The sequence below is a fragment of the Notamacropus eugenii genome, chromosome 7, assembly GCF_028372415.1.
Source record: "Notamacropus eugenii isolate mMacEug1 chromosome 7, mMacEug1.pri_v2, whole genome shotgun sequence".
Taxonomy (NCBI): Eukaryota; Metazoa; Chordata; class Mammalia; order Diprotodontia; family Macropodidae; genus Notamacropus; species Notamacropus eugenii.
In genome coordinates, this window is record NC_092878.1 from 149,483,609 (window position 1) to 149,511,568 (window position 27,960).

The following is a 27,960-nucleotide window of genomic DNA, read 5'->3' on the forward strand; positions in this document are numbered from 1 at the left end:
AAAGGCAGAGGTAAGTTAGGTGGGCATACAACGGGAAGATGTGAACTGAATGTAGCAAATGAGAAACAGCAGGTACACCAGGGAACCTGGATGGTAGAGTATTTGAAGAATAAAGTGTAAGAAGGCTAGAAATATTCTCTGCCATTAAATTCAGTGCTCTGTTTAGTACAGCATACCACCTTTAGGAACAAGGCTTCACCAGTTTCATCAGTAACAATCTGCAATAAATTTATGTCTTCAATTCTTTGCCCCAAATCCATCATGAATATGAAAATAGTTTATTGCTGGTTTGAGTATCCCTTTTGTGTCTTGCTAAATGTTATTGAATCACTTTGGGTCTTTCAAAGTTCATTGCTTTATTTTTTATATGATAGTAAAATATAATTCCTTTTTTATTTTAATTTTTAAATTTATTTATTTTTAGTTTACAACATTCAGTTCCACAAGCTTTTGAACGTTAAATTTTCTCCCTTTTTCTACCTTCCCCCTTCCCCAGATGGAGTGCAATCTGATATAGGCTCTACATATACATTCATATTAAACATATTTCAACATTAGTCATATTGTAAAGAAAAATTATAACCAAAGGAATGAACTGTGAGAAATAAGAAACAAAATAAAACAAAAAACAGAGAGCAAATAGGATGCTTTGATCTGCATTCAGGCTCTGTAATTCTTTCTCTGGATGTGAACAGCAAAAAATAGAATTTCTAAATGCAATTTTTTTCTTGGTAATGGAGGACTGGGCGAAAAGAAAGCCAAGTCCTTACAATCCTGAGCACTGTGCTTTGCCTGATTCAGTCACCCACATGAACTTTCAAGCATGCAAGATATGACTGTTTCCTGTCTGATTAACAAGTAGGGATGGGGTGGGGAAGGAGCCTCTTTAATTTGACTACTGAGCCAGAACTGGGCTGAATCACAAAAAACCTCTAGGAGAGCTCTCTTTTCTGGTGGTGATCAAGGAAAGAACCTCTATAAGAATCTGGATGGAGAGATGGTGGCGAGTAGTATGGACAATTCATAGCTTGTTACTGCCAGCTGCATATCTCCCCACTCAGGCTTACGTACATGGTGCCACCATTTCTTTGTCTTTTCTACTCTTTTGTGAAGGAGTATTAGAAATAAAGGGGAATAGATGACACAGGGGATGGAGGGCTTGGCTTGGAATCAGGAAGACCTGAGTTCAAATCCAACCCCAGACACTTACTAGCTGTGTGATCCTGAGTGAGTCACTTAACTCTCTTTGCCTCAGTTTCCTTATCTGTAAAATGAGCTAGAGAAGGGAACGGCAAACCAGTATCTTTGCCAAGAAAACCCAAAGCACAGTACCTTGTACATAGCATAAAGCATACACCTATTACTGCTACAGGGGTTAAGGTAGCTTTCAAGAGCATAAGGTTGTGGGTTGGCCATCCTTCCCTACTGCTTGGATCCTTCCAAAGATTCTCCTATAAAGCCTCTACTATGTATTTTCATTCTTATCAACAGAGGCTTGAAAACCAACCACTGTCTCCCCTAGGGAGAAGCAGTGTGGCCTGGTGTCAACAGCCCTGGACTTGCAGTCAGAATACTTGTGTTCTAGCTGCACCTCTGCCAAGGTGGTACCTTTGAAAGAGTAATTTGACCTCTCTGAACCTCAGCTGCCCGAGTTTAGAAAACAAAGGACATAGATTGGATGGTCTGTTTACAGATGATGACCTTACAAAAGCAAGGTCCCAAAAGACTTTCAAATCATTCTATGAGAGGACACATTATTTTTTTGTCTGATACTTCTTATCCTACTTAGATATCTTACAGCTTCTCAGTTAGAAGGACTGGCACAGAGGACAGTAGACACTTGAATGAATGTTTTGCTTTTTTTTTTTTTTTTAAATAATACAGTCCTCTTTACTATCCTAATTTTAAAAATTACCTAATTTCCATTCAGAAGCCTCTTATTTCCCTCATCCTCAACCCCCTCTCTAACCTCCTCCCCAGCTATTATTTCCTTCCCCCATTCATGTACCAAAAACCAAAAACAAAACAACTCTGCCATAGTTCCTGGATGGGGTGTGCCAGTCTACTTCATGACCCCACTCCCCATTCCAGTAATTTTCCAGACCAAAGTGTTGTTCCCAGACTAACACTTCCCCAAATGTGCTATTTCCCCAAAATAAGCTCCTGCTTTGGCTTGCGTATTTGTATTCCTTGCACTGAGCATAATGCTTGTTCCGTGGTAGGGATTTAATAAATGCTTTCTTCACTAGTTCAATAATTTATGCCATGTTCACTCCTTGCACTCCTGGCTCTGCTCTTGACTTCTTCTATCATGCCCTAGCAGTATTCTAACCTTGGAAGCTGCTGCCCTAACAGCTTCCTTCTCACCCTGGAAGATTTGCGTATCTCTCTATTAGCATGTAAGCTCCCTGAGGGCAGGGATTGTCTTTTTGCTTTATTTGTTTTCCCAGCACTTAGCTAGACACCTGCTCTCTCTCTTTCTGTGTCTCTGACTCTGTCTCTGTCTCTCTCCTTTCTCCCTAGCCCCTTTATTTGTGGTAAGATGTGATGATTATGAAGCATCAGAGAAACAGAGGAACATTTGTATGAACCAAAGCAAAGCTAAAGGAACAATATATACAATGACTACAGGAATGTAAAAAAAGGATCGCTAAAAGGAAGTTGGATTCTGAAAACCTGAAAAACCAACGCTGGTTTCAGAAGGATTGTTGTTTTGCGTTCGTCCTTCGTTGCCGAAGAAGACCACGCCATCAGAGAAATGATGACATGACTTGCACTTGACTTTGTTTTGAGTGAGGGAGGGCTGTGCAGGTCACCAGCCTCACTTCTCCAGAGCCATCTGAATCCAGTGACCAGATATTCATCAGGATGACTGGAGATGACCCAGGATGCACTGGGAGACCTTGGGCACTTTAGGCCAAGGTCTTTGCAGGTACTCAGGGTGAGGCAATGTTCATTCATCGAATAGGCCTGTTTAAGAAGTAGTCAGGGCACGGCCCCTTTAATGAGGACAAGAAAAACAAAGACATCAGGCTGGGAGGGAAACAGCCTCAGTTACTATTGATAATCACTCTAAAGCTGGGAGGGTTCAGAGAAGCCCTTAGGCCCATTCATGTCCCAGTTTCAGAGTGCAGTAGGTTTAAGGTTTTGGGACCAGAGAGGAGGGAAGAGGAGGGGAGGGGAGGGGAGGGAAATAGTAAAGGAGCCAGTAAAACCCAAGTCAACTGGGCATCTTTTGGTCATACAAGTTTACCTTCCTTTGGAGAGGAGAAGGAAGGGGAGGGGGAGGCAGACAGGAGAGGAGGAGGTGAGTTACCCAGCTAGCATTCAGCCAGCTGCGTCTCATCCTTTGTTGCCCCTTTATGGCTGAGCGGAGGGGACTACTGATGCAGAGTGGTAAATACACTGTCAAATAAGGTCACTGTAGTGAGTCTTTTTATTTAATTGGATTTCTTTGTTGCAAGGGAAGATTCAATCTATTGGGGGATGGGCTGGTAGTGGGGAGGATGCTTCAAGAAATGATTGTAAATGAGATGTAAAAACAAAAGATATTAATAGAACCCTTCTTAACAAAATGCCATTGCTACCACCATCTTACTTAGAATGCAAAATTAAAAAAGCGTAGCCCTTGGTGGTAAATATTTGTTGCCTGATTTCTTGGAAGCCAAAAGGGTAGTGCTATTAGCCATCTGCTTCTGTATTTGACATTTAGAATGTTGAATAGTTGGTGCCTCACTGGGTGAAAATAAAGGGGAGAAAGAGGGTCATAGAGTTATAGCACTCTTTGATGTTTGGCCATTTTAAATCAGCAACAAACATTTCTCTGTTTGATATGGCAAGTGTCTCAAACCTGTTTGGTTTGACCCCCACAGACACCCCTGAAAGACGGTGCTGTCTTGGTGGTACTGAGGTCTGTAGCCAAGATAGACTCCGGGAGCTTAGAAGACTTACAGGTCTGGTTGCCTTGTGCTAGAAGATCTCTGCAATCCAGAGTGCAGGGCTATTGTTTTGACTTGCTCTGTACAAAGCCCAGAGCAGCACTGCATTTTAGGAGGCACTTACTTAGCCAAGGTATTTTTTAACGATGCTATCCTTTAGGGCTTAATTTTTTTAAGCACTAGGTCCTTAGCGCTTGTGTTTTATTTATGAGTTTTATTTGCAGAAGTCCCCTGGAGCTCTTTAAAATGAAAGACAGAGCCTCTTAACTTACAAACAGACTTTTGCAATCTCAGTACGTGGAAAGATCTGTATCTTACCATGGAAAACTTTAATTCTTTATGAGGAATTCACTAACTTCTCCACTCCCCTGAACAAGAAATGATTGGGAAGACTCAAATCCCCAGTCACCCCACCAAAGTAAGGCCCCCATAACAGTCAAAAATCCTTTTTTCTTCCACTGGGGAGATCGAATATCAGCTAGCCACTAGCTCCTTGGGTATTTCCCACTTACCTGACACCAGCCCCAGGATGAATTAGCACTAGTCCCTGAACCTTGACCTGTTTAACAGATCTGGGCTCCCCAGTCCCAGTCCGATCAATGCCTAGTCTTACTTGGGCCAGATAATAACCCCATACAAATTCCTGGACTTCACTGGTTTGGGAACCTTATTCTCTCAGGGATTCCAACAGAACTGACCTGTTTCCATTCTCCTTGAGTATGTCTTCTTATTGTATCTCTCCTCAATAAAGATAATATGTTTTGCTTTAGGAAATGTAATTAGTACAATTTCCTTGGGCTGTAACATTTCAGGGCAGCAGATGGAAGGAGACTAGCATGGTCTCAACATTCTTGTTTGCTGCCAAATGCCAGATTTCTGGTACTGCTGGGGATTTAGAGCACATGTGGAGGCCTGACCTTAAGCTCCTAATAGGTCTGTTAAGGACAAGAGAGAGGTCCTCATCAATTTGTCAGAGATAGAACCTAGAAATAATTTCAAATGACACTTGAATGACATTTACTTCCAATGCCATTTCTGCAAGCCATTATCAAAGTGTATATGTCCTCAGAATGAATACACAGTCTATTTTCTGATTCTCTACCATGCTTCCCTTTCCCTCTCCTTCTTCTCCTTATCTCTTAATACAGGCATAGTGATATGTAGAAGGGATCTTACTATATCTGTACTGTCAGCATGATGATAATGATAGATACATTGCTTTACAATTTACAAAGTGCTTTTTTAAAAAACCAGTATTTGAGGGAGGTAGTAGAAGTGTTATACTGTACCCATTTTAAAGAGGAGAAGTTGAGGTTGAGAGAGTTGAACCTCAGGTGATACGACTAGTAAGTGACGGAGCAAAGCTGTACATCCAGATCGTCTGATTCTAAGGCAGTTCTCTCGATTGCACATCACAGAATCAGAACATTCTCTGTTTATAAAATATGATGATATTGTGGAGAGTTTTTTGAGGACATTTGAACCCAAGAATTTTGATATAGGTTCAAAACTATGGCCCATTAGTCTGGAATGTGAAGATACAGCTCATAAGAGGATTGCATAATGTCCCTGATGTCTTAAAGATAAAGGGCTTTGACAATCATTCTAGTTTTCCTTTATTTTCCTTCTCTTCCTTGTATTTACTTATCTGTAAAGTAAAGGAGATGGAATGAATGACTTTAAAGATTCCTTCTAACCCTCAAATGTTATTTGTTATGGACTTGTCATTTGTGAATTAATTTAAACTTTTTAGTTGTAAACCTTATTATGTTTTCTTTAAAATTTTATTTTTTCAATGAACAAAAATCTGTTTTTCCTTGCATCTTCCTCCTTTGCCCCTGGGGAAAAAAATGAAAATCAAAACCCTTGTAACAGATATGTGTAGTCAAGCAAATTCCTACATTGGTCATGTCCCAAACTGTAAGTCTTATTCAGCATCCTGAGTCTATAACCTCTCTGTGGGGAGGTGGGTGTGTAGCACTCTTTATTATCAGGATTTATCATTCTGCAGAACATTCTTGATCACCCTCGGTCATAGATTAAAAAGCTGATATTTACTTTTCTTAATAATGGAAAATAACTACAGTACTGAATTGCTTACTATCTGTTATATAAAGGGGTTTCATGCTTTTTTTTATTTGTCCTAAACTTACTGCCCCCCCCCAAGGTATCCCCCACTCCTCATATAATGAGATTTGCTTAACAAGTGAACACCTAAACAGAGGCAAGGCAGGATGGGTCAACACCAAGAGCTAGGCTAATGCAGCAAAGGGAATGAATGACATGCTGGAGGACTTGTTCACATAGACAAACATTAATTATGAATTCTAAGCATAACAATGAAATCAGAGCAGGTTGGTAGGCCATGATAGAGAATATGGGTGTGGTTTTGAGAAAATATTGGTGAGTCTGGATTGACGAGCACCCAGTCAGCCCCATTGGTGGAGGCCCAGTGGAAGACGTGTGGCTGGTATGTATGGCCCAAAGGCTGGCGTCTTAAAGGCCACACTGGGCAGGAGGGCACAGAGAGGACTAGAATCTGAGTGTTCAGGAAGTGGTCAGGATTCTGGATTTAAGCCTAGCCCTAGGAGACAGGGAGAGGGTAGAGTTGGATTTGGGATACTGGCAACAGGATGTAGGGATCAGAACGAGGTGAGTGGATCCATAGCACTCAGTTCCACAGAAGAATGCTTGTTAAATCTAAGATGGGGCTTATTAGCAAATAGCCTTCCCTTTGGGGGTGGTTAAAGACCAACAGGTATGTGTTACAGGGAGGCAGGACTCTATGGTTGCTGAGAATTGTTGCAGATGGCTGGGTCTTCAAGGCAAATCCCCGCCTCCCCTTCCCCATTACAGAAATTCTAACACCTTCACGGTTTCATATGTTTTTGTAGATTTTGTTTTGGTCCATTAAAAAATTGGATAATATGTATGCTTGTTAGTCAGATAGCAAAAGCGTATTTGAGTCGTTTTGTTTCTGATAAAGAAACATTTTTACTTCCTTTCCCTACGGGGTCTAAGGAATATTAACTAGTGAAAAGAATGCTTATCTCTTCCTGATACACAGAAATGAACAGATCTGAGAGGAATCCAAAAGGCCTGTGTCTATTATTTACATCCCTAGTTCTTCATTAGTGTCTCTGGTGTCTCTTCACTCCAAAATGAGTGTCCGATAGAAGTTGGATAAGCAGGCAAGTTGGTGAGAAACTTTGGTGTGCAGGGAGCTGTATGTGGGCACATAGACCTTAAAGTCTCCTAAACTCTTATCCCTTGTCCTTGAAAGTGATTTCCAGTGAATCATTCATCCTCTCTCCAAGTAGACAGGAGCAGGGGAGTAGAGATACCTGTGGAACAGACAGCCTCTGCTGGCTAACTGCTGCTACTGCCACCGAGCCACCTCCAGAGACACCTGGGGAGCTGACAATCCCTGCTGACCACTTGCCAGATGCAGACTCTGAACCGCCCCAGAATAAGCTGGGCTCAGGGAAGGCAGAGATGGGACAGATCTGAGGGATTTAGAATGGCAGGGCAGACACCCCCAGATGGAAATGAACACAGGAGAGGGTGATTTGACTTTATTTTGGTCGTACTTGAGTTTGGCCACCCAGGGGACTGCATGGGTGATATAAATCTAAAGCAAGGTTGTGAACCTTGTCACGGTTCCATGTTACAGATTTGCAGACTAGGGAAGCCTAACAGACTCTTTCTGAGAACAATGATTTAAGTGCAGAAAATAAAATACTTAGAATTACAAAAGAAATTAACTATATTAAAATAGTTACGAAAAATATTTTTAAATGCTCATAGAACGCAGGTAAAAACAAATCGCTGATATGGAAAGTCAGTTGAGTAAAGGCCGTTTCCTGGATTTGAAGCAAGGACAAACCACTCAAGATTCCTTAAGTCTCATATTTCAGAGCAGTATTTCATTCTGTTTTCACATTCCTGGATCAATATCAGAACGAGGGCAGCACCCAGTGCCATGAAGCAAGAGAGCTCTGAGAGTTGGGGTAGAGCAGGCTAGATGGTCTCTAATCAACAATGAGGGTATGGTACTATATGAAACACTGGGATGACTTGACTGAGGGACCTGAAAGAAGTCAAATTATATTATTAGACTCCTTTACTGGCTTACAGAAAGGGGGACACCCACCAACCACACACCGATCCTTGATCCATTGGCACATTAGCAAACCCTCCCTCAGATTTCACTAAAGTAATTCCAAACCATATGGTAATTCTATCAGTTAAATGAAATAGGAGAGTGCTGTTTGCTTTATTGGTGAGAAGGGAAGAGTTTTAGGTGGGTGGGAGAGAGGAAATTACTTCTGGAAATAAGGTCTGTGAAATAAGGGAGGATAGCTTTTCTTCACTGAAAGAACTCACAGCAACTCCCCCATACTCTTTGTGAAATGGGATGAGAGAGATGGTAAGTTACTAAGAAGAAATTATCAAGGACATTAATTCTTGCTTCCTGTCTTGGGAGGGGGAGAAAAACAAAGGAGAGAGAAAAGGGAAGAGAAATAAATAAAAACAAGACATTCTGTTCGTAGGAAGCAGCCTTGTTTCTCAGACATAAAGTTTGCTTTTTAACGGATGCAACAAGGTCACGGGCTTTACAATCGGTAGATTCAATGTTGCAAAATTCTTTGAAAGGGCCTACAAAAAAAGGAAATGAATTCAGAAGGTGAAAAAAAAACTTATTCAGCAATTGAAGGGTTTTTTCTCCCATCTAGTATAAGAAATAAAAATGTCCATTACATCTAAATTTGTTTGTCCTTAGTGCACAAGCGGGAAAAAGGAAAGGTGAGAAAAGTTTTTGGGATAACAGAAGAAGAAATAAAAACTCCTCTGTTCAGTATAAAATCTGAGACAAAAAGGTGAGGGGGACCCACTGGAAAACAAAGGCTATGTGAATGTAATGGGATACCATTGTGCTGTAACAAACGAGGAAAGAAATGGTTTCAGAGAAACCTAAGAAGATTTGTGAGAACTGAATGGAAGTGAGAGAACAAGCTATGATGTCACAACAATATTGTAAGGAAAAATAAAAACTCAAAAGCACTGATCGATGCAATGACCCTGCCTCTAGAGGACCCAGGATAAATCATGTTTCATACCTCCTGACTGAGAGGAGATAGACTCAGGATGAAGAATGAAACATACGTTTTTTTTAGATGTGGCCAATGTGAGAATTTATTTTCCTTGACTGTGTATTTGTTACAAGGGTTTTGTTTTTCTTTTTTTTTTCCCCCAATGGTGAAGGGAAAGTAATTAAATTAAGAAAAGTAATAATACAGAAAACGTTCTGAACTATTGACCAGCATTTTTTTCTAAGTAATATAGCATGATGGAGAAAGAAGAGGTTTGCAATTCTTATTAACTTACTACCTTAAGTCACAACACCTTGTTTCCAACACACACACACACACACATACACACACACACACAGAGTTTGATGGATCTACAGGCCACCTACAATAACTGATGAACAAGAAAGTTGTTTACATATATATATATAAAATCAGGGGCAGCTAGGTGGTGCAGTAGATAGAGCACCAGTGCAGGATTCAGGAGGACCTGAGTTCAAATCTCACCTCAGACACTTGACACTCACTAGCTCTGTGACCTTGGGCAAGTCACTTAATCCCAATTGCCTCATCCTGGATCATCTCCAGTCATCCTGATGAATATCTGGTCACTGGATTCAGATGGCCCTGGAGGAGAAGTGACCTGCATAGCCCTCCCTCACTCAAAACAATCATTTCTCTGATGGCATGGTCTTCTACGGCAACAAAGGACGAACACACTAAACCAAAATCAAGTTGTTTAAAACACCCAAGTCTCTCCTCCAGAAACCTTCTCCATTCCCTTATCTCTTATGGGAGACTGTGCTATCCACTGGCCAACTGAAATTTAATTTGGAGGACAGACTGATTTTGGATCTGGTTTAGTCTTTCTTTCTGAGTGTGAGCGATGCTAGAAGAAGCAAACTGTCTTCATTTGCATTTCTTTTACTTTAGCCACGTGGAGGAGAGGAGAAATGCCATTCTAAAACCCAATGGGACAGACTCTTTCTTTGTGGGTAGGACATTTTCTCATCAACTAACAACCAACTGCTGATGTTTTAATAAAAAAAAAAAATGAAGGTGATTTTTCTCTGAGGACTCCGTGGGAAACTTCTCATCTACTTGGAGCTGTCCCTATCAGTCAAGATCAGAGGATGGTGGTTGTTCTTAGCCAACAGAACAGTAATAAAGGACCCTTGGCCAAATACATTTAAGATACGACTCCACTAGAAACAATACATTCTTAATAGAATAAAAGCCTGAATGAAGGATACTATAGGGTTATGCTTGTCATCCCCATGTAATTTGATATTTACAAATTCCTTTGAGCAAAAGGAGCTCAACTCTACAGAGGATGGAGCCCATTCTTACAGCTATAAGAAGGAAAGAAAATAAGCATTTATTAAACATCTACAATATGCCAAACACTGTGCTAAGCACTTTAAAAATATTATCACATTTGATCCTAAGAATGACCCTGGGAGGTAGGTGCTGGTATCATCCCCATTTTACAGTTGAGAAAACTGAGGCAAATAGGTTAAATGACTTGCCCAGGGTTACACAGCCAGTAAGTGTATTAGTCAGCATTTGAACTTAGGTGTTTCTGACTCCAGGGCCAGTCTTCTATCCACAATTGCCTCTAGAAAAACCAAGGTGTATCAGCTAAGCCAAAACTGGAAACCAGGTCTTCATCCGAACTGCCCATATCCATAGGGAACTTTCCCTTCTCTGAAGTGTGTCTTCTCTTAAGTTTGTTACTTAAGTAACAAAAGCTATTTCCTCTCCAGTATTGCAGTATTGTTACAAACTTTCAGTTCAGCTCAGGATCAAGTTATAAAGGTCAGCCCCCACTATGTGCACAGGCACATGCTAGGTCTTGCCCTGTGAAGTTATGGCGACTCATTACTGGGCTGCCCATGCTAGCTTTAGATTTAATTGAGATGTTAGGAAGTTAAAGCCTCCAATTGTGTGATGAACTTTGTTCTATTTACTTAATGAAGCAGGCAGAGTATTACAGGAAACATTACCTCAATCTGTATAAGAATTTCAATAATTCCATATATGTTCAGAATGCAAAGGTAGCCCCTGCTTTGGGAGGTGCAGATTCCCAGAATGCATGGTGCTGGGTATTTAGGGAAAACTCCAGAGGCTGAGTATGTGTGTATAGGATTGTGATTGATTCATGGATATTTCTGAGGAAAAGGAAGAAGACAGAGGAGAGAGAGGGGGGTAAGGAGTTCCAGAGGGGTAGATTTGATCTCCAGTTTGAGAGAAACAAGTTGGGCAACTTTTTTCCTCTTCAGAGCTTACATCCAGGAAGAGTATGAGAAGCATAGTCTGGAGAGAGACTGCAGGAGAGGTCCTGCCCCTTCTGGATGTAAGCTTCCTGCCCTCTGGGTCTACATCCCTTCAACCATATGTGTATGAGGTCATTCAATGGTTTTGCAACACCAGTATCATTTTTTCCCCAAGGCAAGTGAGGCTAAGTGATTTGCCCAGAGTCACACAGCTAGTAAGTATCTGAGGTTGGATTTGAACTCAGATCCTCCTGACTCCAGGGCTAGTGGTCTATGCTCTATGCCCTGCACCACCTAGCTACTTGCAGCAGAGTGTGTGTGTGTGTGTGTGTGTGTGTGTGTGTGTGTGTGTGTGTTCAATAAACAACAAACCCAGAAAAGGTCTGACGTCTCTAAGGTTCTTTAGGTGTGGTCAATTCAGAAGTGAATCTCCTCTGAATCAGTGTTCTTACCTGCTCTGCAGGACTACCATGTATCTGTTGAATGCCTCAGTCTACCTTCTAGCCAATGCACGACTTTCATCCATCCATCCCTCCTCTTACTCTTTCAGTGCCCATCCATAAACAGTGATGTTGTCAAGATACATTAACTCTTCCAGGTAGTTCAGGTCTCTAGCTACTTTCTCCATCAGCCCAGACATTAGAAAGTGTCAGGTGCCCCCAAGATACCTTAGGATAAAGGCTAAAATTGGAAAAATCCAGCTGCACAAATATAAGATAGTCTTCTTGCCTTCCTAAGACATATACTATCTACTATGCAAGTCTAAGACTGGGGACTACTAGCTGCCTAGCAGACAATGAAGGGTACTTTGTACCTGGGACTTAGTATACCAATCCACTTTAATTCCTCTCTTTGAAGTCCAACCAACCACACACACACACACACACACACACACACACACACACACACACACCGCCACACACATATGCATCTCCATCTTTTTTAAGTCTCATCCCAACAGCTGTTAGATCTTGTGATTAGCCAGCACTTCTCTGAGGGTGTTTCTGAAGCCTTCCACCATAGGAATTAAAGGAGTCTTGCCAGAATGTTGGGAATTGGTGAGTTGGATTCTATGGCTTGTATCTCAGGCATATCCTACAATGTCTATATGGAATTAGAACATGCCTGTCTTCCTCCTGAGCATCATCTCCTCAACCAGTCTTCCTGCTCTTGTGTCACTGCATTCATCTGGGTCAAATCTCAGGATCCAATCCTGAGGCTGAACAGTCAGGTCTCCACTCACTGGCACCTCTGACTTCTATCCTCCTATAAGCCTCTGTGCACTCAAAGTACAAGAGTATTTACTCCCAGCTTGTTGCTTGCAGTATCCTGTTGTATTTGGAAAAGGCTGGAATTGGTTTCACTCACTGGTGACATTCCAGTGAATGTTGGTGGCCATACCTGTGCCACAGGGTCAATTTTCCTGTTGATATCAATAACATCCTCAGGGAATCTCAGGTTTACCTGATGTATCCCAAGTATGCACAGTCTTTTTAAAAAATAGATGTCTATTCATAGCTTTTGGTTTTTTAATCTCATAAACCTCCCTTTGCATTTCTTCCTCTTTCCTCTTATAAAAAGCCATCTCTTATAAGAAAGAATTTAAAAGCAGCAAGTTGATACAGTGGATAGAGTACTGGACCTAGATACAGGAAGACCTGAATTCAAATCCAGCCCCAGATGCTTATGCGCTGCGTGACTCTAGCCAAAGTTACTTTACCTTTCTCAATCTCAGTTTTCTCCTCTATAAAGTGGGGACCATAAAACCACCTACCTCCCAAGATTATTAGGAGGAATAAATAAAATTTGTAACAAATTTTGCAAACCTTAAAGCACTGTATAAGTGCTATCTATTGTTATTATTAGCTATTAAAAAGAAAAGAAAAAGAGGAAGGGGGAAAGTCAGCAAAATCAATCAGAACAATAACAGATATGACATTATATGTAATATTCTATAATGAAGAACCTCCTCTCACTCCCGCACTACTTTTGAATAGGACCGGAGCAGGTTGTTCTAGCTTCTCTTTTTTGGGGCCGAGCTGGTTCTCAATAACTTTCCACTGTTGATTTTTTATTCTCTTGTGGTGGTTGTTATTTCATTTGGATCATTGCAGTCATTGTGTATATTGTTTTTCTAGCGTGGCTTCCTTCATACTGCTGTCAATTCATGTATATAGTTACACACTTCACAGTAGTTATCACATTTGTTGTTTACTGCCTCTCTTGCTAGGTGATGCAGCGGATAGAGTTCTGGACCTAGAGTAAGGAAGATATAAGTTCAAATCCAGCCTCAGATACTTACTGGCTCTTTGACCTTGAGCAAGTCACTTAACCTCTGCCTCAGTTTCCCCAAGTGTAAAATGGAGATGATATTAGCACCTCCCTAGGTTGTTGTGAGGATCAAATGAGCTATTTGTAAAGTACTTTGCAAACTTTAAAGTGCTATATAGATGACAGCTATTAATGTGAAAATATGTTTTACTTGATTTCATATATATAAGGCATTCTGTATTTATTACCTTCACAATGGATGAGAGGGAGAAAGAAAATTCAGAACTGAAAACAAAAATGTTTTTAAAAATAATAACATTTTTAAAATAATTGCTATCTCCCCTTCCTCTTCCTTTTCCTCCTCCTACTGTAGTAGTAGCAGCAGCAGCCCAGTTCTCTGAGAATTGAGCACAGGAAGCCCTTCTTCTCCCCAGAGAACATCAAATACTGTGCATTCTTGGAAATGCAGGGGCTACATTTATTTTTTTTTCCTTAAAAATTCTTTTTGAGGTGATTGGAGTTAAGTGACTTGCCCAGGGTCACATAACTAGTAAGTGTCAAGTATCTGGTCTGAGGTCAGATTTGAACTCAGGTCCTCCTGACTCCAGGAACTATCCACCGCACTACTTAGCTACTTCTGCTAAATTTATCTTTTAGAAACTACAAGTTCATTACAAGCCTGAACTCACTCTTCTTCACAACAGCCTGACCACAGCAGAAGAGGGAAGTGTTTTTACTCTCATTTTAAAGCTGTGACATGGCGACTAGATCATACAGCTACAAGATGAACACCACCAGAACTGAAATGACCTAAACTAGACTGCTCAGTATCCTAGCTTGGTCAACTTCATTGCTTTCTCTTCCTTCTAGGATTAAATACAAATGTCTCTACTGGACATTTAAAGCTCTTCCTTTCCATCTATTATACATCACACCCCTTCACTCACCCTATGTCCTAGCCCATAGAACTTTCATGTCTATGACATCATCTCTCATCCTTGTGCCTTTCCATTGGCTATTCCTGAGGTTCACAATGCTCTCCTCCTTCTCACTTCCACTTTGAATTACTAGCTGCCTTCAATTTCTCCTCAGATGCTACTTCCTATATGAGTCCTTTTTTGATCTCCCTAGCCTATTCACACTTCTCCCCCAAGCACCTTGTAATAACTTTGTATATACTTACAGATTCTCAGAGGTAGAGCTGGGAGGAACTTTAGAAGTCATCACTCATCCAATCATCCAAATCACCAATCATCCAAAAATCTAGCTTTACAGAATTCTCAGAGTAAGCTGAGGCAGACAGAGGTTAAGTGACTTGTCCAGGGTCACACAGCCAGGAAGTGTCTGAGGCTAGATTTAAACAAAGGTCTTTTTCATTCTAAGTTCCAGCACTCTATCCACTCACTTTATCATGTTGTTGCTCAGTTGTTTTTCACTTGTGTTTGACTCTCTACGACCCCATTTGGGGTTTTCTTGGCAAAGATGCTGGAGTGGTTTTCCATTTCTTTCTCCAGCTCATTTTACAGATGAGAAAACTGAGGCAAACAAAGTTAAGCGACTTGCCCAGGGCCACACAGCTACTAAGTGTCTGAGGCAAGATTTGAACTCAGGAAAAGGAATCTTTTCTGACTTCAGGTCTGCAGTATCCACTGCACCACCATACTGTCTTGCTAACTGTTTACCTTGATAAAACTATATTGTATATATGTATATGTATGCATATATATGTTATATATGTATTAAAGTACAGAACATGGAGTCAAAAAGACATGGGTTTAAATTTCTGAATCTGATGCTTACTAGCTGTGTGACCCAGGGCAAATCCCATCCATAAAATAAGGAGTCTGGACTATATGGACTCTGGTGTCCTATGTAGCTCCAAATCTACAATCCTTTGAATATAAGCTCTTTAACAAAGGGACCATTTCATTTTTCTCTTTGTATTTCCATCATCAAAAACAGTGCCTAGCACACAGTAGGTACCTAATTAATGATTGTTGTTTGATTGATAGACTAGAATGATTTCTACTTCGGCTTCTGGAAGAATCTGGAAGAATGTGGTACAGTTGCTGCTGTACCAAGACATCTAGGTGAATCGGCCCTAAACCTTAGCTCCACAAGACATAAAGTAATCTTTATGAAGGGCTTTAGAGACACTTTCTTAAGTTAACCACCTAGGATGTTGGTACTACAACACAAGTGGCATCCAATAAGATCATTTCCCCCCCCCAGTAGTCAGTAGAGCCCTAGGAGTTGAACAGGTTATGTCTTGCTTTGTGGCCAAACAGTTAGGCTGTCTTAATACCCTCAAATGTCACTTCAGCACTGATGCAGTGAATTTATCTGGGAGCCAGTATCAGTGTACATGGATAGGGCATGGGGTCAGAATGTCATAACTAAGCAAAAGATTAGACATAGAGAGCAAAATGGTGGGGGTGCAGGGAGAGGGAAAGGTGAGAGGGAGAGAGATTTTACTGTGTACATGTCAAAGAAGCACTCACATAGATAAACAAGGGTTTATTGTATGGGATCATCAAAGTAGCTACAAATGTGTGCTCAACAGAGTAGACAGAGGGACAATTTCAGTGCCATCATGGTTATTCCTAAGAGCCATATCCCTAAAGGCAAAGATTTAAGTATAGCATCTTATCTACTTCCTCCAAATATGCCATCCCCCAGACATGGGGCATACTAGAAACATGGAAAAACAGCACGGCAAGACAGGAGAGGAATATCTTCTCAAATCCTCAGGATTCTCATCAAATTAGAATGATATGGATTCAATAAGCTAATAGGGGTAGTGAGAAAATAAAGGCATAAGGGTCCTAGAATATCTCATTTTAAAGTAGCCTCAGAGTCTCTGGCAAAAACAAGGCCAAGAAAAAAATATGAGACAGTCTCAGGACTGGGGCATGGCTTTGAAATTACTCAGGCACTAAGGCAGGGAGCTTTGCCCAGGAGGTTTCAAGGACAAAATCATGTGGACCACATCCAATTTCTGTCACACCCTTCTGGCCTTATCCCTCTTTTGTTCACCAAGTTCAAATCTCCCAACCCCCTGGCACACCTACCCAGAGGCTTCACACCTGGTCAATCACTATGAATACCACTCACAGTCTGAAATGGGGAGTAGATCAGCTCCTGAGACAATGGATCCAGGTACTATTTTCTTTTTCAGAGTGGTCTCTTAGAAAATCTCTCTGGAGATTTTCTCTCATGCCTGGAGAAACCCTAGACATGGGGCTACCTGAATTATTTTGCTGTCCTCCGGAAGGCCTTTAGTTTCCCTGGAAGCACTCAGGCTGACAAGATATTGAATACAGATCAAGTTATATTTAACTCAAAAGAAAACATAGAATGAGGTCATACTGGAGCTCGTGAACTGATCAACCAACCAATCAATTAACCAATAAGCATTTAAAAAATGCTAAGTACCTAGGTAGTGAAGTGGATAGAGCACCTGACATGGAGTCAAGAAGACTCATCTTCCTGAGTTCAAATCTGATCTCAGACACTTACTAGCCATTTGACCCCGGGCAATTCACTTAACTTTGGTTGTCTCAGTTCTTTCATCTGTAAAATGAGATGGAGAAGGAAACGGCAAACTACTCCAATATCTTTGCCGAGAAAACCCCAATTGCGGTCATGAGAGTCAGACACGAATTGAAATGACTGAACAACCAAGTGCCAGGAAGTGCGCTACATTCTGGAGAATCAACAAGGAAGTTACATTCTAATGAGGAAGGTAACATGTAAAGAAATGAATACATACAAAATATACAAAGTATGTGGAAGGTCACCAGGGAGAGAGAAGGCACTAACACCTCACTGGGGAGCAAAAAACGTCTTCTGAAGTAGGTGGACCCTAGGCTGAGGAAGCCAGAGAAACAGACAGAGCTAGAAAACATCTTCATAGAACCCATGGGAGATCATGAGTAAATCAAGTGAAAGAGTAAAGAAAACTTCTCAGAACAGAACCTTGGGGGACACAAATATCAAGTGGAAGAAGGAGAGGTCAGAGAGATAGGAGGAGAAACCAGAGAACACAGTCTTAAGACCACCCAGAACAGAGAGAGTATCAGAGGAGATCATCAGCGGCATTCCCCCCCTTATCCCAAGAACTCATATTGTACGTCAGATGCCTCAGTGTGGTTTGGGGCTATTAGGGAGTTCCCCTGGAAACATCTGGTACTCACAGTACTAGGGTTAAATGTGGGTGGGTTTGTTTTTTTTTTTGTGGCGCGGATGTTTCCCTTCTGCATTGAACTTTGTGGTACTAGCATAGGAAAGGTACACACTTGAACTGCCCCTATTGGGATCCTGTCAATGTTTCAATCCACTCCTTGTACTTTTTTTTCCTCCATCAATTTCCCTAGCACTTGAAATGTCCCTAGGTTCATCCCTTCTTGTCATGGTTCTATTGCTACATTAATTTATATTCTGGGAAAGAAAGTACAATAAACAAACAAGTAAATAAACATATGCATGTTACCAGATACCAGCATTAGGGAGATAAGATCGTCAGAAATCATTAACAATTCATACCCAGTACACATTTAAGGAGTAGACATGACTACAGATTAGTTCTCAGCTGAGTGAATAGATGAGGCGGCCAGACCATAAGCTATCCAAGTGCAGAAACTCTCTGATCTTTACTTGGGATCAGAGGACATGGTATTATGTGGGTCTTTAGCACATATTGATTGCTGGAAGTCTTTGACAGTCACAGCGACACAGAAGAGACTTGATGGGGTCTTGGCATTACACAAGGGAACAAAGAAATGCCTTCCATCTAAATCATATTTTTAATGAAACCTGGAAAGGAAAGCAATATTTTTTTTCAATTTGGAGTGGACTGGGGATGGGGGGTAGGGGGAGAAGAGTTTTCCAATGTAGGGACATTTACATACAGGGGAAAAAGTATTGGTCTGGGAATCAGGAGACCAGGGGTCTTGTCTCAGCTTTGCCACTTGTAGCTACTTATGGGACTATGGGCAAGCTACTTAATGTCTTTGGACTCAAGATTGGGAAAGACTGATGAAGTGCTTACTGAATTCCCTCCCAACTGTAAAATTCCATTATTCTATAGTCTCTAGACAATTTCCCTGAGGGAAAAGGCTGAGTGGGCTTCTGAGACTAAAGGGACAAAACTAAATAATATCAAGAATCAGAGACATGTTCTCTCAAGATTGAAAACCCTTGAGTCCTTCCTTCTCCATTAGTTCTAAGTCACCAGAAAATAACTTTCCAATCACTGGTCATCTTGGATTTAACCATTTGGGAAATGTCAATCCCAATACTGAAGAAGAATTTACATTCTTTAAAAACTTTCCTTAAACTAGGGAACTGTTATGCAATTTGCCTATAGGAGTCATTCCCAGGGAGAGGGAAAAAAGGGAGAGCAATGAGGGCAGTAGCTTGCAACTCATTGATCAGTTCTAAGATCCACCAGTAACTGACAAAAATACATCCAAGCTTGGACGATTCAACTTAACCTATGTACAAATTTCCCAAGGTTAAAACCCATAGCTATCTACCTGATGGAAGTGTAGAAACTAAACTGTTACAAAACATTTTCAGATTCTCAAATAAAGACAGATACATAAATGCAAAGAACCCCAAATGCTAGAGTAATAGAAGAGATGCTTACTGAGAACCCAGAGGTCCAGCTGTTTAGCAGGAGCCTTGAATGCCTAAGCGTGGTCAGCACCTTGGATGATAAAAGATGGTGCTGGTTCCTTTGTTTGTTGCTGCTTTTCCTTTTGTTGGGCTATTATTTCACTAGTATAAGGAAATTCTGAGTGAAAACTCTTTTTTACCAATACATGTCAATAACTCATCCAAAATTTGTAGTCTTGGAGAGTTGTCTAGGGGGGACCAAGTGGTCAAAGGACTTGTCGATGGTCACAAAGCTACGTGAAAAGTGTCAGAAGTAGGATTCGAATTCAGGTCTTCCTGACTTAAAAATGCTGTTTCTTTACTGTTTTCAGTATGAACATGTAAACTTCCATGATAATCATATCAATTAAGGTATCTGTTCACATTTAATGGCAAGGCTGAAAATCTGGAAGTTATAAGTGTGAGCAGATGCTATAAATAAGAATTGATAAGAACTCCAGTGGCTGGTATTTATATCAGACCATAAGGCTTTACAAAACACTTTACAGGTAGTATTTCACTTGATTCTCACAACAACCCTGGGAGATAGGTGCTGTTTTTAACTCCATTTTACAGATGAGAAATGAGAATCGGGATTTGAACTTAGGTCTTCCAATGTCTATCCAATGCATCACCGGAATGAATACATTCTGATTTTGCTTCACAGCAATACTTCCAAGATAACAATTGCAACTTGAGGACTTTCCGTACATCCTTTCTGTGTAGATTATATGTTGCTTGAACATTGTTGTTCTTTGTTTTCATCCTTAAACAGATGCCTGTTTGCAATTTTGTTTCTGTCCTTTAGATTTCCATCTACACAGTTCCCGATGCCCCATCACCATTCAGGTTCTGAATGCTAGTCAGCATCCTGAATCTAGGTTTCTAGAATACTTTCTTGTCTACTAGAAAACTGAATCCAAATGGACAGTGTCATCAAATTTGGAGGGTGATTATTCTCTTTGGAAAATGATTTACTACATTTTTTTCTTTGCTTCTATTCTATTTTCGTTTACACAAACTTTGCAGGAATTTGTGCATCCTGTTCGGATGATTGACTATAAAACCAGATGCAGCCACCCAACTCTGAATGTGTATTTCTAAAGGTTCTCTTTGTACTGACACATTTCACCAAGATGACCATAACAAATTCAGGCCTTATACAAAAAAAGACTTTAAATTTATAGAGAAAAACAAATTAGAATAAATTGAGAAACACTTCAGGACTTTGCCACAATACATAGATTCCCTCTATACATTCACAAATTGTTATCTCTGTCCCTTGGCTTCCCCTAAGGTGAATGCATCATAAAATAAAGAACAGGGTTGTTTTTAGAGGTGGGTGAGGGAAAAACGATGATTGCTTCCATGTAACTCAAGGTAAAATCCATTTCTTAAAATGTCTTATTTTTCTAGAAGGAAATATAATTGAAATGAGGATGACAGGAATAGTTGCTCTGGCATAGATTCAAACTAAGGAAACAAAACCAAAACTATTTAACTTTATGTTCAATGATGAGTTCTCAAAGGAGATGACAGGGTGAAACCCACAACCAGCCCAGCTCAAAACTATCATGTAAGTAAAGTTCACCCTCCTTACTTCTTCCCATCTTCTTTGCTTTCTCAGGTATGCAGTGCTCACAAGGTACTAGTATTCCTTTTTTTAAGCAGAAATGATAAACCAATGTATACTTTAGTGTTAATGGCTCAAATATCATGACTCACAAGGCTTTATTTATTATTATTGTTTGATCCAAAAGCATGAATCATAAAGGCTGAAATTTTAGAATTTTATCATTTGAGAAATTTGATAGGAGGTTGTTTCCCCTATTAGACTACCTTTCTTTTTTATCAAGGGGCATTAATTTTGTCTGTGCAGAAAATTTTCAGTTTCATGTCATTCAAGATATTCTGTTTATCTTTTGTATTTTTTCTCTTCTTTCTTAGGTTAAGAAAACATCACTCATAATTATGACAGATATAAAATCTGTTTCTTGTCTATTTTTTAAAAGTAGTATAATCTTTAATGTTAAGGTCATATATATCAATTGAATGTATTGTGAAGTGTGGTATAAGTTGATAGTCTAAGCCTAATTTCTGCCAAACTGCTTTCCCATTTTCCTTGTATTTTTTTAACCAAATGAGGAGTTCTTTGCTAAGTAATTCATATTTCTAATCTTTTGGATGCTGGGTTATTGAGTTCGATTGTTTCTGATTTTCCTTTATTTAATCTGTTTCATTGCTCTATTCCTGTATTTTTTTCAGTCAATATCAGATGGTTTTGATGATGTCTGCTTGAGTTTTTCCTCATTTTCCTTGATAATCTATGCCTTTTGTTTTTCCAAATATATTTTCTTATTGTTTTATGAAATTCTATAAAGTATCCCTTTGATAATATGATCAGTAAAGCATTAGATTTTGCCACTTGAGTGGAATTTATATTGTTAGTCAACAGGGACTTCTCTGTGCTCATATAACATTCTATAAGTGATGGAGGAGTCATAAGGCAGGCCCAAGCAGTAACTCTGGTGTGTTTATTAAATACCAGAAGCTTAGTATGCCAAGTTCTGTCTTGTGAGGGGCAAGATAGTTAGATAGGACACTGATGTTGGTATTAAACTAACCTACACTGATCCTTTCTTCAAAATGACTGGGTAGTCCATGGGGCAGTGAGGACTCTGGAAAGGTAGATGGAGTTCCCATGTCCTTCTGGACTTTGATTTCACCATGACTTTGTCATATAGGGAATGGGTGGAGATGTTTTTTTGTGCTTGGGTTGACCTCTGATGGCCTTTGAAAGGGAAATCCCTGACATCCATAGCTCATGTTTGTATAATGCTTCACAGTTCAAGTACATTCCTCACAACAATCCTTCAACCAGGCCTGTGATCACCATGTTATAGATAAGGAAAAGGAATCTTAGAAAGATTAAGTGATAAGTCAAAGGTTGCATAACTCTGGTCTTAGGCATCCAAATCCATATTCTTCCATTAAATCATGGTTTCTTAGAACAAATGAATATTCATAAGGTTTGTTCCAGACATGTTCAAGTCATGATAACTTACTTTTAGTAATGATGGTAATATAAAAGGTGACATGAAGTCCAGCTCTCCAAGATAAAGCCCAGTAAATCTATTATAAAGACCCCTGAAGGACCAATGATAAAGGGAATGGAAAAGGAGGGGAAGGAAACCCCTCCATTCATGAAAACAACTGGAGAAGAAGGAAGAACTCTATAGAGTTGTGTCAGGGAAATCAAGAGCATCAGGGAAACACAGAAGCCAAAAGAGATAGGTAGAGAAGCTCACATAGGGAAGACAGAATGAGCTCCCACAAACAGGTCACATATCAGTCAGTGGTCCCAATGGGGCATCACAAACCAGGATAAAGGGTATGAGTGCTAGTGACTGGGGACCAGTCATTCAAGGCTAGTCAGAAGCACCTGTGCAGTAAGACAGGGACAATCTGTGTACTCTAAGCACTTGGAGTCAGAGTATTCATTGGTATTTATTTTGTGTATACGCATATGTGTCTGTATTGTCTCCTCTATATAAATGTAAGCTTCTTGCAAATGGGAATTTTTTCACTAAACACATTTTTATTCCTAGCACCAAGTATAGTGCTTGGCACATAGTGATCAATAAATGCTTGTTGATGGATTGAAGAAGCATCACCAGAGTCCCTCAAAGCCATGGTTAATTTAAAAAAAATTAGACACCACATTTCAAGCAATCATCAATTAATCATAACAGGAATTTATTCACCTTTTACCATGTGCCAGGCACTGTGCTAAGATGGAAAAAACAAAAAAAAAGTTCCTACCTTCAAAAAGCTTATATTTTAATGAGGAAGATAACATATAAATAAATAGGCACATGTAAGATACATACAGAGAAGATGGAAGCTAACCTTGGAGGGGAAGACTCTAGGAGCCAAGAGGCCAGTAGAGAAGCCTCCTAGAGAAGGTGGCTGGCTACTAGGTGGTGAAGTGGATAGAACACTAGGTGGGGAGTTAGGAAGACCTGAGTTCAAATCTAGCCTCAGACACTTACTAGCTGTATAACATGGGGCAAGTTACTTAACCTTGTTTACCTCAGTTTCCTCATTAGTAAAATGAGCTGGAGAAGGAAATGGCAAACCACTTCAGTATCTTTACCAAGAAAACCCCAAATGGGGTTATAATGAATTGGACATAATTGAAACTATGCAACAGAGAAAGTGGCATTAGAACTAAGTCTCAAAGGAAATCAGAGATCCAAAAAGGCAGAAGGGAGGAGAAAAAGCATCCTCATCATGGGAGACAAGTAGTGCAAAGGTAGAGAGATGGGAAATGGAGGTCATGTGTGAGTTTTTACAAAAGAAAACTACCAAGATATGTTAGAACAATTTACAGGTCACTTCCTAAAAGAAATGCTAAACTAAAATTTTCAGGTCAAAGAAAAGTATTTTAAGCATCCAGAAAGAATTCAAGTGGCAAGAAACCATAGTCAGCATCACATAATCCTATGCCACAACTATTATAAAGGAGAGAAAATCTTGAAACATGATATTAAAAAGGGCAAAACATCCAGGCTTATAATGGAAGAATAACTTGATTTGTAAAAGTGATTCTATGGGGAAGAGGGAGAATTGATCTTTAATGGAATAAAGGACTTTCAGGCGTAGTTCTTAAAAAGATAAACAATGATGCAAATGTTGAAATGCAAACATCTGAGTCAACAGAAACCTAGAAAAGTAAATATATTTGACCAAAAAGAAGGGGTACTAAATAATTCTAATAGGGAGAGAAGAGACAAATGTCCTTTCAAAGTCCTAATGTATTTAAAGTCATAAACGGGATAAATAGAGATAAACATAGGACCTGGGTGTGGTTTGGTTCTGCTTTGTTGGTTTTAAGAGAGGAAAGAAAAGGGAAGGAGGAAGGAATACAATATGATAGAAATGAAGAAGGGGGAAGAACCCATTACAGAGCATGTTATAGAAATACACTAAACTCAACAGGGAAACAGGGAGACAAAATTCACCTGGAAGAACAAAAGGTCAATAATCTCAAAGAAAATAATGAAAAAAAAAATGGAAATAAAAAGGGTAATGTAGTGCCAGATCTCTAACTACGCTATAGAGCAGTATTCATCAAAACTATTTGTACTGGTTAAAAAATGGAAAAGCTAATTTGATTCTGTAGCAAAAAATATCCAGTACAGAAGACTGAGAAGCAATCAAGAATGGCAACTTAGGATTTCATAAACCAAAGGACTCCAACTACTTGGGACTTACTATTTGGCAAAGTTTGCTAGGGAAGCTTGAAAGTAGTCTGGCAGAAACTATGTTCAGAACGAGTAACACAGTAAGCTCTAAATGCATGAATGATCTCAGCATAAAACTTTGATAAATTAGAGGCACAGGAAAGGAGATACCCTTAATAACTGTGGCTAAAAGAAAATTTTGTTGCCAAACAAGTGATAAAGGGAATCATAGGAGATAAAGTGAACAATTTTGAGCACATACTGCTCAAAACAAAAAAGTTCCCCCCCCCCCATAAATAAAATCAACATTAGAATTAAAAGTGAAACTCTGAACTGGAGTAAGTTAGTAATTTTTTCAGTAACTTTAGTAAATTTCTTTTAGATGAATAATTTTTAAAATCACTATATGAGAACAGAAGGTAATTAATTCAGAAAGAGACATCAACCACAAAGGAGTGTTGGAACTACTTCACTGTAGTTTTCAAGAAAAGAAAGAAATTATACATAGCAGACTTTCAGATGCACTCATTTTCTGTTCTTTGTATAAGGAAATGTTCATTTTTTTTCAGTGGTGGTCAAAATTGTAACAATAATAAGGAAAATTTTGAAAGCTAATAAAATTATTACTATAAGAGGAAGTTGGAATCAACAAACAAACAGTTCTATTCTTACTGGTCAATTAACTCCTAAAGGGAAAATCAATAGAATTTGCAGAATGGGGTTGGAGCAAGTCATATTTTCTATTTACTCCTCAAATGACTTGAATAGCCTTCCTATTGTCAATCATGTAGTTCTCTCTATGTGCATGGTACAAAGGGGATCGCAAATTCCCTAGCTGCTTCCAAAAACAGCATGCTAAATGCAGTTGGAATGGAGGAATTTTAATTCTCTAAGCTAAGTTTTTCAAAGCTGCTCCACCGGCTACATAGCCTTCTTGGTTTTGACATTGTAAGAGCATTTGCTTTCATGTATTTGAGTTGAATTTAGTGAACTGACACTTTTCCATCCCAAGGTTCATGGATTAGTAGCTTCCCCACACCCACTGAACATAGATTCTTAAGACAGAATGAGATTTCAAGAAATCCTATATTCTATGCTAAACTATGCATTATATGCATATTTTCTACTCACGTAAGTATTTCTCTCATTATAAGGATTGTGTCCATTATAAGTATACTTATATCATCTATCTGTCTGTCTGTCTATCTATCTATCTATCTATCTATCTATCTATCTATCTATCTATCTATCTATCTATTTATCTATCTACCTACCTACCTACCTACCTACCTACCTACCTACCTACCTACCTACCTACCTACCTACCTACACATATAGTGTATATATGTATATGGGGGCAGCTAGTTGGTATAGTAGATAGCATGCCAGCCCTGGAGTCAGGAGAACTGGAGTTCAAATTTGACCTCTTACACTTACCAGCTGTGTGACTCTGGGCAAGTCACTTAATCCTATTTCCCTCAGTTTCCTCATCTGCAAAATGAGTTGGAGAAGGAAATGGCAAGTCATTCTAGTATCTTTGCCAAGAAAACCCCAAAAAGGAGTCACAGAGAGTTGGACATGACTGAAATGACTAAAGACTAACAATAACAAATGTGTGTGTGTGTGTGTGTGTATGTGTACACATTATCCTTGTATCTGTGAACTTCAGGGCCAGAGCCAAATAAACACCCTAAGACTATCTATTTTGACCTTAAAGATTGCCAGAAGGATGCCTCAATTTCTACCATCATCTATTCCAATTCAGAGAAATCTAGGCTGTTGGGAATTCTTCTCTCTATCCTAATTTCCTTACATTCAATTTATACCCATCTTCTTGCTCTCATCAGAGATTAAGAAAAGTTGTGTATCAAAACACTGACTATTTCTCAAAATCATACAATTTTAGAGTTGTACAGTTTCACAGTGAACCGTCTAGTTCAACCTACACTGGGAAAGAAGCACCACAAGATGCCCATTGAGTTTGTCACCTAGAAGTCCACTCCCGTCCTGAAGCAACCAATTTGACTTTGAGATAGCAGTAAAAGTTAGGAAGCTTTTGCTGACATCTCACCTAAATCAGCTCTTTGCGCCTTTCATCTGGGATCAAACAAGTCTTTATAGATGCTCCAAGTTGTTAATCCTTCTCATAACTATTATTTTTCCCCTTTGGAATACCTTTTGATGACTGCAGGGTTTCTGTAGAATTGCGACCAGTATAATAAAACCTGACAATTTGAATCCACCTAGGCTCGCTCAGTATTTCAGCTTTATTTATTTCCCAGGCTAGAGGACCAGCAGCAAAAGGTCTGACTTTCTCCAGACTCAACTCTCCCTAGTCTAACATACTCCCAGAAGACCAGGTCACTTCTCATACTATGCCGGAGGTTTGAGGAGTCCTCTTGGGAAATACTGGATGATTTGGGTGGTATTGGATATAAGAATTTAACAATAGCATTTATATAATGTTTTAATGTTTGCAAAGTGCTTCATACATGTTGATTCACTTGACATGGACACATCGAAATATACCCAACCCTCTTCCAAGAGGATTACCAAATTCCTGGGAAGTTTACAGAAATGATCCAGTCTGGGGTGGACGGCTGCCCAGAATAGAGCACATGTATGGTGAAGCACTGATATTTTTTTTGCTTGTGGGCCACACAGGTTTTTCCATCAGAATGCTACAGAGAGGTCCCTTCTTTAGTTAATATGATAGATTCCTGAATGTCATTGTGTAAACATGTAAATGGAATCTAAAATAAGACTCCTCAGATTCTTAGTTGATTACTTCAATCAAAGTCAATCTAAACGCATACTTTGTCTAAGGTTTTACAGATACAAAAATATAGTAGATGTGGTAGACATCCTGCTCTCAAGGAAATTATAATTCAAGGGGGTAGGTGTGTTTGCGGGTGGATGGAGGTACACAAATATTTAGGCTATAAAAGAGAATGAAGAGTACAAAGCAGAAAGCAAGTAAGGTGATGTGATCAATTTGGAGACAGAGAGAGACAGAGAGACAGAGAGATGGAGAGAGACGGAGAGAGAGACAGAGGGAGGGGGAGACAGAGGAAGGGGGAGACAGAGAAAGAGAGAGAGAGAGAGAGAAAGAGAGAGAGACAGAGGGAGGGGGAGAGGGAGAGAAGAGAGAGAGAGAGAGAGAGAGAGAGAGAGAGAGAGAGAGAGAGAGAGAGAGAGAGAGAGAGAGAGAGAGAGAGAGAGACAGAGGGAGGGAGGGAGAGAGAATATCACTTTCATGAGGAGGTGGAAAGGATTGGGGAAGGCTTGATGGAGGAGGATGCTTTGATTAGATTTCAGTGGATCCAGGACAGATTAATGTGGATTCTCCTTCTGAAGGTTCCAGCTGAGGCCCATCTGTACCTTCTCATTCTGGCTAATTCTTTGCATCCGTCCATCGATCTTTCATAAACAATCTGCACAATGCGTTAATAGACCTTCCTCTGGATTTTTTTTTTTTTTA

The 27,960-nt window shown here is 39.8% G+C and overlaps 1 protein-coding gene and 1 long non-coding RNA gene across 3 annotated transcripts in view; both read right to left on the bottom strand.

The window, feature by feature from the left end:
• The window catches only part of SHROOM3 (shroom family member 3), a 228,152-nt gene that overhangs the window by 106,784 nt on the left and 93,408 nt on the right, over positions 1-27,960 (bottom strand). The gene's annotated exons all lie outside the window — the stretch shown is intronic.
• Positions 1,852-27,588, bottom strand: LOC140513964 (uncharacterized). Its single transcript, XR_011970422.1, has 2 exons — positions 14,759-27,588; positions 1,852-13,560 (listed from the first exon to the last, which is right to left on the bottom strand). It is a non-coding gene; the product is annotated as an uncharacterized lncRNA (long non-coding RNA).